This window comes from Schistocerca nitens, chromosome 1 (assembly GCF_023898315.1).
Source record: "Schistocerca nitens isolate TAMUIC-IGC-003100 chromosome 1, iqSchNite1.1, whole genome shotgun sequence".
Classification (NCBI taxonomy): Eukaryota; Metazoa; Arthropoda; class Insecta; order Orthoptera; family Acrididae; genus Schistocerca; species Schistocerca nitens.
Genome location: NC_064614.1, coordinates 70,297,346 through 70,307,571, shown reverse-complemented (window position 1 = coordinate 70,307,571; position 10,226 = coordinate 70,297,346). Strand labels below are relative to the sequence as shown.

At 45.8% G+C, this 10,226-nt stretch overlaps 1 pseudogene; it reads left to right on the top strand.

The window, feature by feature from the left end:
* The first annotated feature begins 7,369 nt into the window (after positions 1 to 7,369).
* LOC126210578 (5S ribosomal RNA) lies at positions 7,370 to 7,487 on the top strand (annotated as a pseudogene).
* Positions 7,488 to 10,226: the final 2,739 nt, after the last annotated feature.

Below are 10,226 nucleotides of genomic sequence, written 5' to 3'. Positions count from 1 at the left end.
GCAAATGGGAGAGGTGGTGATGGGGAAGAGGGACAGAGGGGAGAAATTGTACGAAGAACTGGATAGAGAGAGAGAGAGAGAGGAAAAAGGGAATGGAGCGAGACTGAGGGTGGAGTAAGATGGGACGATGTGATGTATGGAATATTTGTGACAAACGTGTATGTGAGCGAAGTCAATGGTAAAAAGCTAGTTAACAACATAAATAACAGTCAGATTCAATGTTCTAAGTTCTATCAGGGCTCAGAGATTTCTAATGGTGTATATACAGTTAGTATTCACCATTTTTACACCACCCATGATATGGTATTACAGCAAAAATGTGAAATATTGCAATGTAATGGAGAATGTGAAATAGTGATAAGAGTAAGGCCGTACGCACCAGTTCCTTGCGAACAGCTGCAGCCCTCAGCATGGCGTGGCTGCTGCAGACATCGACGAGTGAGGGGCGAGTCGCGTGCGGCCCAGCCGCGGTGAGAACACAGCTTTTTATGGCGGCCAGGGCCGGCCTCGTTGGCGGAGGGCACTCTGGTTTGCTTGATTTACTGCCCGCCTCGCGACCTGCCAGCAGCGCCGCTCAGCCACTCTCGTTATGGCTCTATTGACGACCAATGCTGGCTTTATTGTGTCTGGAGACAGTTTACGGCAACCGCGGTGGCGCCCATCGCAGGAAGCGACGTAAGACGTCACTACCCTGAGGCTTGTTAGATAGCTTTTAGAAGATAACTCGCGCCGTTGGCAGAGATTCTTGTGTTTGAGCAACGTTTTACAGTGGAGCACAACATTATACCTTTCTCCTAGTTTGAGGCTGAAATCTGAATCATCTCCCGTGATTGGATGCCGCTGCGCACAGTCATGAAAACATATATGGAAGAACCCTATACAGTCTAGAACATGTGCTGATCGTCTGACAGATCTGTCATCACTCTCTAAGTAGGTCGTAATACCCGATTATATAGATGAGTCTCCAACTTCTCAGTGATCATCGGTAACATCTCCAAGCGTTCCTCAAAAAATGTTCAAATGTGTGTGAAATCTTGTGGGACTTAACTGCTAAGGTCATCAGTCCCTAAGCTTACACACTACTTAACCTAAATTATCCTAAGGACAAACACACACACCCATGCCCTAGGGAGGACTTGAACCACCGCCGGGACCAAACCGTTCCTCACCATTCTTCTTAATTCAGACAGTACTTGCTCTCATGATGACATACGTATTATATGCCTGTAGTACTTCTACCACTCTAGCTCTGTCATCGGTACAGTGTTTAAGTGTCTGCATTACTCGAATTGGAAGTTCACAATCAGTTCGTTATAGATCGAAATCATCTGCCGCGGAATTTTCTACAGTCTAGTTAACTTGGAATCTATTGGTATCAAAAATGGTTTTGGTCCAGACTGTAGCACCTAGAACCGCTCGGCCACCCTGGCGGGCCCTCTGCATTTCACTGTCGGCGCTGCACTTGATGGCAAGTAATGTATCTCAGCCATTCGCCAAGTCCAAACACTTTAATCGAATTGCTACAGAGTATAGCGTGATTTGTCACTGCAAATCATTCGTTTTCAGTCATCCACTGGCTAGTAGCGTCGCACTTTACACGATCTCATGTGACGTTTTGCATTCACTACAGAAATGCATGGCCTATGAGGAGCTGCTTGACCATTGGACCCCATTCATTTTAAGTCCCTAAGCACAACCATTGTGATAGCAGGACTGTAGGTAGCTACATCACAGGTTATTCCTTCAGATGATTTCTTGAATTTTTTTTTACTTTCACCCTCCATAACGCTAGACTTGTACCCGACTCTAGGTGCGTATGGTCTTTCTGGCTTTGATTAATCTGTGATTGTTCATTCACGTTTCCACTTCATACTCACGTTCTCAAAAGTTTGCTTGGACAGCTTTAGGAGGGTTCACTTGGATTTGTTACTCAGGTGATATCGAGTGACTAGTCCACGTTCAAAGTCACTGAGCCTTCCTGAACAACCCATCCTGGTGTCGACATAGTACTCGCCTCCTCCTACTACATTGCTGACTCAACCTCTCGTCACATGTAGTGGACAGCTCTATATTACCAAGGAGACTCAGGATACATTTGATCGGGTAGTGTACGCTTAATCTCCCACAGTTTCTGTAAGTACTTCCAGCATCAGAGAGACACAGTAGTCGATGACCTCGGTAATAAAGATTTCCTGTAGAAAACCACTACTCCGTCATAAAATTGATCGACGTAAAAAGCACTCGCCAATTTAAAATAGTGAACGTGTGGTGCAGCGTGTAAATAATCAAATGGTCACTTTTCCGCTATGAAAAGATCCTTAAATTGCCCGTGCGTGCTTTATACCTACCTCCATCGCTTACAAAAATCTGAAAACCAGTTTTGCGGTCAGCCAGAAGGCCATGAAGAACGTACAGACATAACTTACAGTCTGTAAATCCACATTACTGTTAGTGCTCACTGGAAGAAAATGTTCTAATTTGCTATTTACTCGGCGGGGTTAGGAATTGTGAGTGTAAATAAAAGTTTTGAGTTTTAACTGTGTTCTGTAAACGTTCATACCCACAAAATTTAATAATATCGCAATAATGGTAATAATAATACCTCTCTCAGAAACAGCACTATTAACAGTTCAAGGTGACCCGTATGAGAAGTTACAAATGACATATCTGTCTCCCTGACTTCTTACCACCAAACGTTAATTGCTCGCCTTAGAAGTAAAAAGTAATCTCGTCACTTGCCACACGGTTTTGTCAACATTACGGCCGGCACACCACCAGTGGCTTTGGTGTAATCAAACTATCCAGGAAGGTGTACAGTTCCCGCCAGTTCATTTCCTACTTTCGCTGAAAATGCGTTGAAGCCTGCCCAGCTGTGACGTCATCCGAGGCACAACGCGCACAGGGATTCGACTGACGCGCTCAGTCTCATATCTCGGTGTGATGTGCCTCTTCTCACTTCTTATCTGTCTGGATTTAGGGGCGCAGCGGACCGCCAAACGGAATATCTGCCATCAGCCATCCTAAGCACACGTTAAAGTATCAAATGGCGCCTTTCTCACACATGTATTAGTTAATAGATCTGACGTTAAATAATTTACAGTCTTCTTAACTTTTATCCAAATACAATTATGTTTGCTTTAGTTAATGAAATATTTTTAAATCGAGTGCATTCAAAATTTGCTGGGTAGAATCCTTAGAACGGAAGTGACAGTACTACATGACCTCTTTGTGATTCCTTGTAATCATTGTTAGTTGCTGTAAAGTATTGAAATTATTTATATCGTTTATATTTCTGCCATCGTCACAATTATTACAGCGGAAGCCCGGAGGCTCTCTGCCTCCTCTTCCCCTGCCATGGCACCGGCCACCATAAATAGATCGTGTATTCTGAACTTCTGTACTTCTAGCATTCACGTTCCTACTGTCATCATTTCGGTGGCCTACATGATTGTTAGCGGACTCATTATGATTCTGAAAGTGCTCCTCAACAGCAGCTACTCTTTCCACTCCCTCCAGATACTCAATGAACGTATTCACATCATCTCTAAGAGCGGAAATAATTGTTTTCCGCCAAGGGCAAAGCCGCTTGCCTTCTAGACCCATGATCATCATCTTATCTGTCTGATGTGACAGCCGTGAAACCCGCTTCCTAGAGAAGACTTTGACTGATTCAGGACCTGCAGTAAGCTTTTTACCACTCCAAAACTCTCTCAAAACATAGTTTTGTTTATTGTGTGACCGGTACTCATTAAGATAAAATTTTACATCCAGTCATTACGTCATCTGATTATCGGAAAGCAGCTCCTGATAAATGACTTGCTGTGAAAAATATTTTCTCACGCTCTGACCATGCTTCGATGAAACATCCTCAAAATTGTTCCTGAACTCTAACCGGAGATTTGTTTGTCTGGATCAAACTGTAAAATTTGACAACATCCGATAAAAGATGCTTCAACTGGAAACATGCTGTACAGTAGTATCATAACAGCTACCAACGGTACTCTATTTTCTGTGTTAGTAATACCTCACTGAAGTGTCAAATAAACTGGTATAGGCATGCATATTCAAATACAGAGATACGTACACAGGCAGAATAAGGCGCTGGGGTCGGCAACACCCATATAAGACAACAAGCGTCTGGCGCAGTTGTTAGGTCGGATACTGCTGCTACAATGGCGGATTATCAAGATTTCAGTGAGTTTCAACGTAGTGTTATAGTCGGCGCACGAGCGATGGGACACAGTAGCGATGAAGTAGGGTTTTTCCCGTACGACCATTTCACGACTGTACCGTGACTATAAGGAATCCAGTGAAACATCAAATCTGCGACGTCACTGCGGCCGGAAAAAAGATCCTGCAAGAACGGTTCTAACGACGACTGAAGAGAATCGTTCAACGTGACACAAGTGCAACCCTTCCGCAAATTGTTGCAGATTTCAATGCTGAATCATCAACAAGTGTCAGTGTGCGAACCATTCAGCGAAATATCGTCGGTATTGGTTTCGGGCTGAAGGCCTGCTCGTGTATCCTTGATGACTGCACGACACGAAGCTTTAATCCTCGCCTGGGCCCTTCAACATCGACACTGGACTGGAAACATGTTGCCTGGTCGGACGAGTCTCGTTTCAAGCAGCATCGAGCGGATGATTCCATTGACCCCGCATGTGAGCAGGGGACTGCTCAAGCTGGTGGGCGCTTTGTAGTTGTTTGGGGCGTGCGCAGTTGAAGTGATATGGGACCCCCTGATACGTCTAGATGAGACTCTGACAGGTAACACGTACGTAAGCATCCTGTCTCATCACCTGTATCCATTCATGTTCATTGTGCATTCCGACGGAATTGGGCCAATTCACCAGAATTGCTACAGAGTGGCTCCAGGAACACTCTTCTGAGGTTAAACACTTCTGCTGGCCATTAAACTAACAAAAGATGACTAAAAGAAAATTGTGGCTGGTAGCAGAAAAGCTTTTGTAAACAAACCTGTTTTCACAGTCGTAGGCTTTCACAAAGAGTTTTTAACGGACAAAATCAGAAGATCTCAAGGTTTTAAACATGGCTGAAACAGCAACTGTTGAAATTCTTCACGGTAAATGATGACAGCCAAAACAGTTGCAGGATTAAGATTTATTAAAAATCTTGACCAAGGTTTCGGTATATATAAATATACCTTCATCAGAAGTAAAATATGCTGATTTTTTTATGCGCATGCGTGTGTATCTATGGATTTTAATGTGCGCGAGTGTCTGGCACATACCACAAGTGCCCTCTCTCCGCGAAACCATCTGCCCTAATGTTTTCACACTCTCGTCACGATAGTTTATAGGCCTAGTACTGACGCTAAACTGTATTCGCATTGACCCTGTGTCCATAATCATGTTGTATAAATGGAGATGACGTCTTAACTACTGACGACACCTCTGGCACAATTGTTTCATTAATCTCCATTGCAAGATGTAATTTAAGTAAGTGACTAAAAGTTTTTGTACCTGTAATACACTGGTAATTTTACGCTTACTTAAGCTATAGTGTTTTTTTCTTCCTCATTTCCGATGCTAAATTTTTGCTAATGAAAGTGTATTCCTGTTAAGGACATTTTACTTCTGATGAAGGTATATATATATAAACCGAAACCTTGGTCAAGAATTTTAATAAATCTTTATCCTGCAACTGTTTTGGCTCTCATCATTTACTGTGAAAAATCAGAAGATACTAACCATAATGAGGAGGTGATGAATAGGACTGGGGAGAAGAGAAGTTTGTGGCACAACTTGACTAGAAGAAGGGATCGGTTGGTAGGACATGTTCTGAGGCATCAAGGGATCACCAATTTAGTATTGGAGGTTAGCGTAGAGCGTAAAAATCGTAGAGGGAGACCAAGAGATGAATACACCAAGCAGATTCAGAAGGATGTAGGTTGCAGTAGGTACTGGGAGATGAAGAAGCTTGCACAGGATAGAGTAGCATGGAGAGCTGCATCAAACCAGTCTCAGGACTGAAGATCACAACAACAACAACTAACCATAATATCAAAAGTATATAACATGATAAAATTACACAGGAGCTGAATAGAAACAATTTGAAAACACAGGCCAGAACCAAAAATGAATTGCCTACATACAGGCCAGAGCACCAAATACAGTCTTACTGTAACAATGAGAACACATAATTTTATGAAAGTCTGCACGATTACTCTGAGCACAGTAATCGTGCCCACTCTCTGTCAAATTATGTAGTGGAAAGAAATCGGAAATATGACGAAGCCTAAGGAATTTTTTTACTCTCCAAAATTACAATAACGTGAGAAAGCTTTTCCAAATTACTTCCCAAAATCTTTTAAGGTCTTCTACTAGAAATCGACATTATGGGCAACAAAATTAATGAGAATATGCAAGATTCGTAATCCACGAATTACAAAAGGCACTGGAGCGGTAATTGATCTGGATCAAAAGCACCAAAATATCCCGTGGATTTGCTTTACTTAGACATGCTTACATCATCTGGCAAAAGAAACACTAACATAGCCCGGTGGTTTACTGAGTACCACGGACAACTGGACTTAATGATCACTAGACAAGTGCTCAAATTAGTGATAACCATTTACAAACATGCTTAGGCAACAGTAAATATTCACCCTTGTGGAGCCTAAGAACCTATTTACGCACCAATAACAGCTGTCCGCTCCTTCCTACAAGCAAAGTACCAGCCGTATAAGGAAGAGAGTTAACGATAGCATGTTTCAGAAATGAGGGAAGCACAGTGTGACAGTAGAATCACGCAGCTCAAGTCGCTGCCCCAATTAGTGCTTTCGAGGAACCGCTAGGAACAGATTGATCTATAGTAAAGAACACCAGGAGCGCCGTAGTTCCATTGTTTGGACAGCACACGCTTCTTAGAGGCGGCCGGCTACACTATGTCTGCCAGGTGTCTCCTTAAATCTGTCCTGTTCGGCTGGTCTGTGGTCCTGCACCAAGGTTCCCCACCTTGATACTCGTTCGGTCGTCTTCTCAATTCTACCCTATGTGTCCAGCTGAACTACATTATGTCGAGTGTCCACTTGACCCTAATTCATCCGACTATTTGGGCAGTGGTACACGACCGCCCGTAGCTGACTAATCCCAAGACAGTGCGGCATTGGTACGCGTCCACTTCACACGACCCAGTAGGCAGCATACTGCCGCATATGACGGACTGACGAACGTATCCCAGTGAAACTGACCTGGTCGGATGTAATCGGTGCTAGCGAGTGCCTTTTGTTAATTATGTCTGTGTAGGTTTCGCACATATTAGCCTACTGGGCGTAGGGAAACTTAAATCTTGTGAACGAGTACAGGTCACTGTGGATTATGGAAGACTTGAGATACCACCACCGGGAAACGGCCTTGCCGCTGTGGATACACCGGTTCCCGTGAGATCACCGAAGTTAAGCGCTGTCGGACATGGTAGGCACTTGGATGGGTGACCATCCGGGCCGCCATGCGCTGTTGCCATTTTTCGGGGTGCACCCAGCCTCGTGATGCCAATTGAGGAGCTACTCGACCAAATAGTAGCGGCTTCGATCAAGAACACCGTCATAACGACCCGGAGAGTGATGTGCTGGCCCCACGCCCCTCCTGCCCACATTCTCCACTGCGGATGACACGGCGGTCGGATGGTCCCGGTAGGCCTCTCGTGGCCTGAAGACGAAGTCTAAAAATAAAATAAATACCACCACCACGATTTACAAAGGAAACTATGGTTCAAAATTGCAAAGAACCTGAGTGTGGAAGCTAAGTGAAATCGCCGATCACAACGTAACAAAGAACATAACGCTTCGTGATCAAGTTTATTGAATATGACGGATGTGACGTATAGTACCCGTATATTGTACCCGTGGTCACAGTCGTGTTCCGGCACTCGGCCAGTGCACATCGCGCGGTGACGGGCGGTGGCGCGGGCCAGTGTTTACGTCGCGAGCGGTGCTGAGGTGGAGAGCTGAGCAGCGAGTGCGAGCGCTGTTAACGTTTCTTTCTGTATAACTGTTGTAAGTAAGATGTCGACAATTAACAGAGCGAACAGCGTTCATTGTGTTTTCGATCGCGCTGCCTTGCGACCGACGGCTTTTGACATTCATGAGTGGATCTTTGAGGATCTGAAATTGCCTGAAGATATAGTCGACACGTTCCAGTTGGACTTTGTGCAGTACTCGTTATTTGTCAAATTTATTTCGAGTGACACTTATGAGAAATTCGTTGAGGAGCATGCTGGTGTGAGACCATTTCGTCATAATGGTGGCAGTATTAGTAATGTCCAAATCGTACCTTCGGGATACGGAGTGAGAATCGTCAGGGTATTTAATGTGCCACCTGAGTGTCCTAATGACCTGATTGCACGTTCTCTGTCGCTGTACGGCGCTGTTTTGTCAGTTACAAATGAAAAATGGTCGAGTGCATATCGCTACCAAGTTAACAGCGGGGTGCGAAGTGTACGTGTAGACTTAAAAAAGCATATACGTTCGTATGTTACCATTGGCGGCTGTCGTGCACAGGTAACTTACATTGGACAACCCCCTACCTGTTCGATCTGCCATTCAACAGAACATCTGCGGATGAACTGTACACGTCGACGTCCATTTCAACTTCCACGGGAACGTCCTGCAGACGGTAGTGAAAAGCTTGTTCCGCTATTGAGTGAGGTAGTCGCGGGGACTGTACAACCACCCCGGCAGCCGGAACGTGTTAGCGAGGCGGAGATGCCAGTTCAGGTGGAATGCAGTGCCAAAGGCATTCGCGGTAGGACGGACGTCGATTCGGCACCGTCATCCTCACCGGGGCAGTTACCGCTGGATAGCAACGATGAGCCAGCCACCTCTGCAACTAAGCCGTGTGAAATACAAGAGCGGGTGCAGGTCAGTTTGCCTGAACCACCCCTATCGGTAGAGACTGCAGCAGAAACGAAGAAAGGCCGCCGAAGGAGAAGCAAAGGGAATAGTAGCAAAGAGGAAAAGTCGGATGATTTGAGACCCGTACACATGTCAGAAAGTGGCAGCGAGACTGAACCTCAATCTTCTTGCTCCGTGCGTTGCGAGGACACCGCGAGGCAAGACCGCATCCGTGAACAAACCAAACACCTGAAGGCACTACTGAGCGCTGAGAGGGAACAGAGCACCGTAACGGCTAAGAGGAAGAGCGAACAGAGTAGCGAGCAGCTGCAGCAGCGCTCCCGCAGGAACTCGGTGACGTCAGTCGCAGCCCCGCGTGGTGGCCAGGCGGACGCGACCACGTTGACAGACTCAGCCGGCGGTGGCGGGCAGGGCGGCGCGCGCACCGGGCAGCACCCCGACAGCAATGAGCCGTGGTGGCAGCAGAACTAGGAGATGCAGCAGTAGCTGCTCTCGCGTATAACCGTCGCGCTGCGACATTTCCACTCCCTGACCCGTTATTGCTTTTGACATTTCGTTTCGTACTCCAGACGTTCCCGACGAGTTTTTGTTGAAAGCCGTCGAAAAGGACGATCCAACACTCAGAGCTCATTGTCCTTTGAACCATCATGTGCGATAGCCAAACCTACAACGTTACCACACTTACCGTCAATAGAATTCAAAGTGCGGTGAAACTCCGTTCACTAACTGATTTCTTGTATGGTACCAGCGTTGACATTGCCCTCCTACAGGAGGTAGTCACAGTCTTAGAAGTGCCCGGTTACGTTCTCATTGAGGACATCAGTCTCCAGGATGCTGTAGGCACTGCCATACTTCTGCGCGACGGTATCCCATTTACGGATGTGCAGCGGCTGCCTAGTGGTCGTGGCATTTCTCTTCGAGTGAATGGTGTGCAGATTGTTAACGTGTACGCCCCCTCAGGTAGCACTCATAAGAGAGATCGTTTACAATTTTATAAAACCGAGGTTCCCATTCTTCTTAGCGCTTATCGTGCACATCGCATCCTCGGTGGTGACTTCAATTGTGTGCTTAACGACAGAGACCAAACTCCTAATACGAACAGATGTATCTAACTTGAAGATTTAATTCATGGCATGCGTCTTCACGATACATGGCAACAACTGCACGGTGAACTGGTAGCGCCCGCATCTCGTGGTCGTGCGGTAGCGTTCTCGCTTCCCACGCCCGGGTTCCCTGGTTCGATTCCCGGCGGGGTCAGGGATTTTCTCTGCCTCGTGATGGCTGGGTGTTGTGTGCTGTCCTTAGGTTAGTTAGGTTTAAGTAGTTCTAAGTTCTAGGGGACTTATGA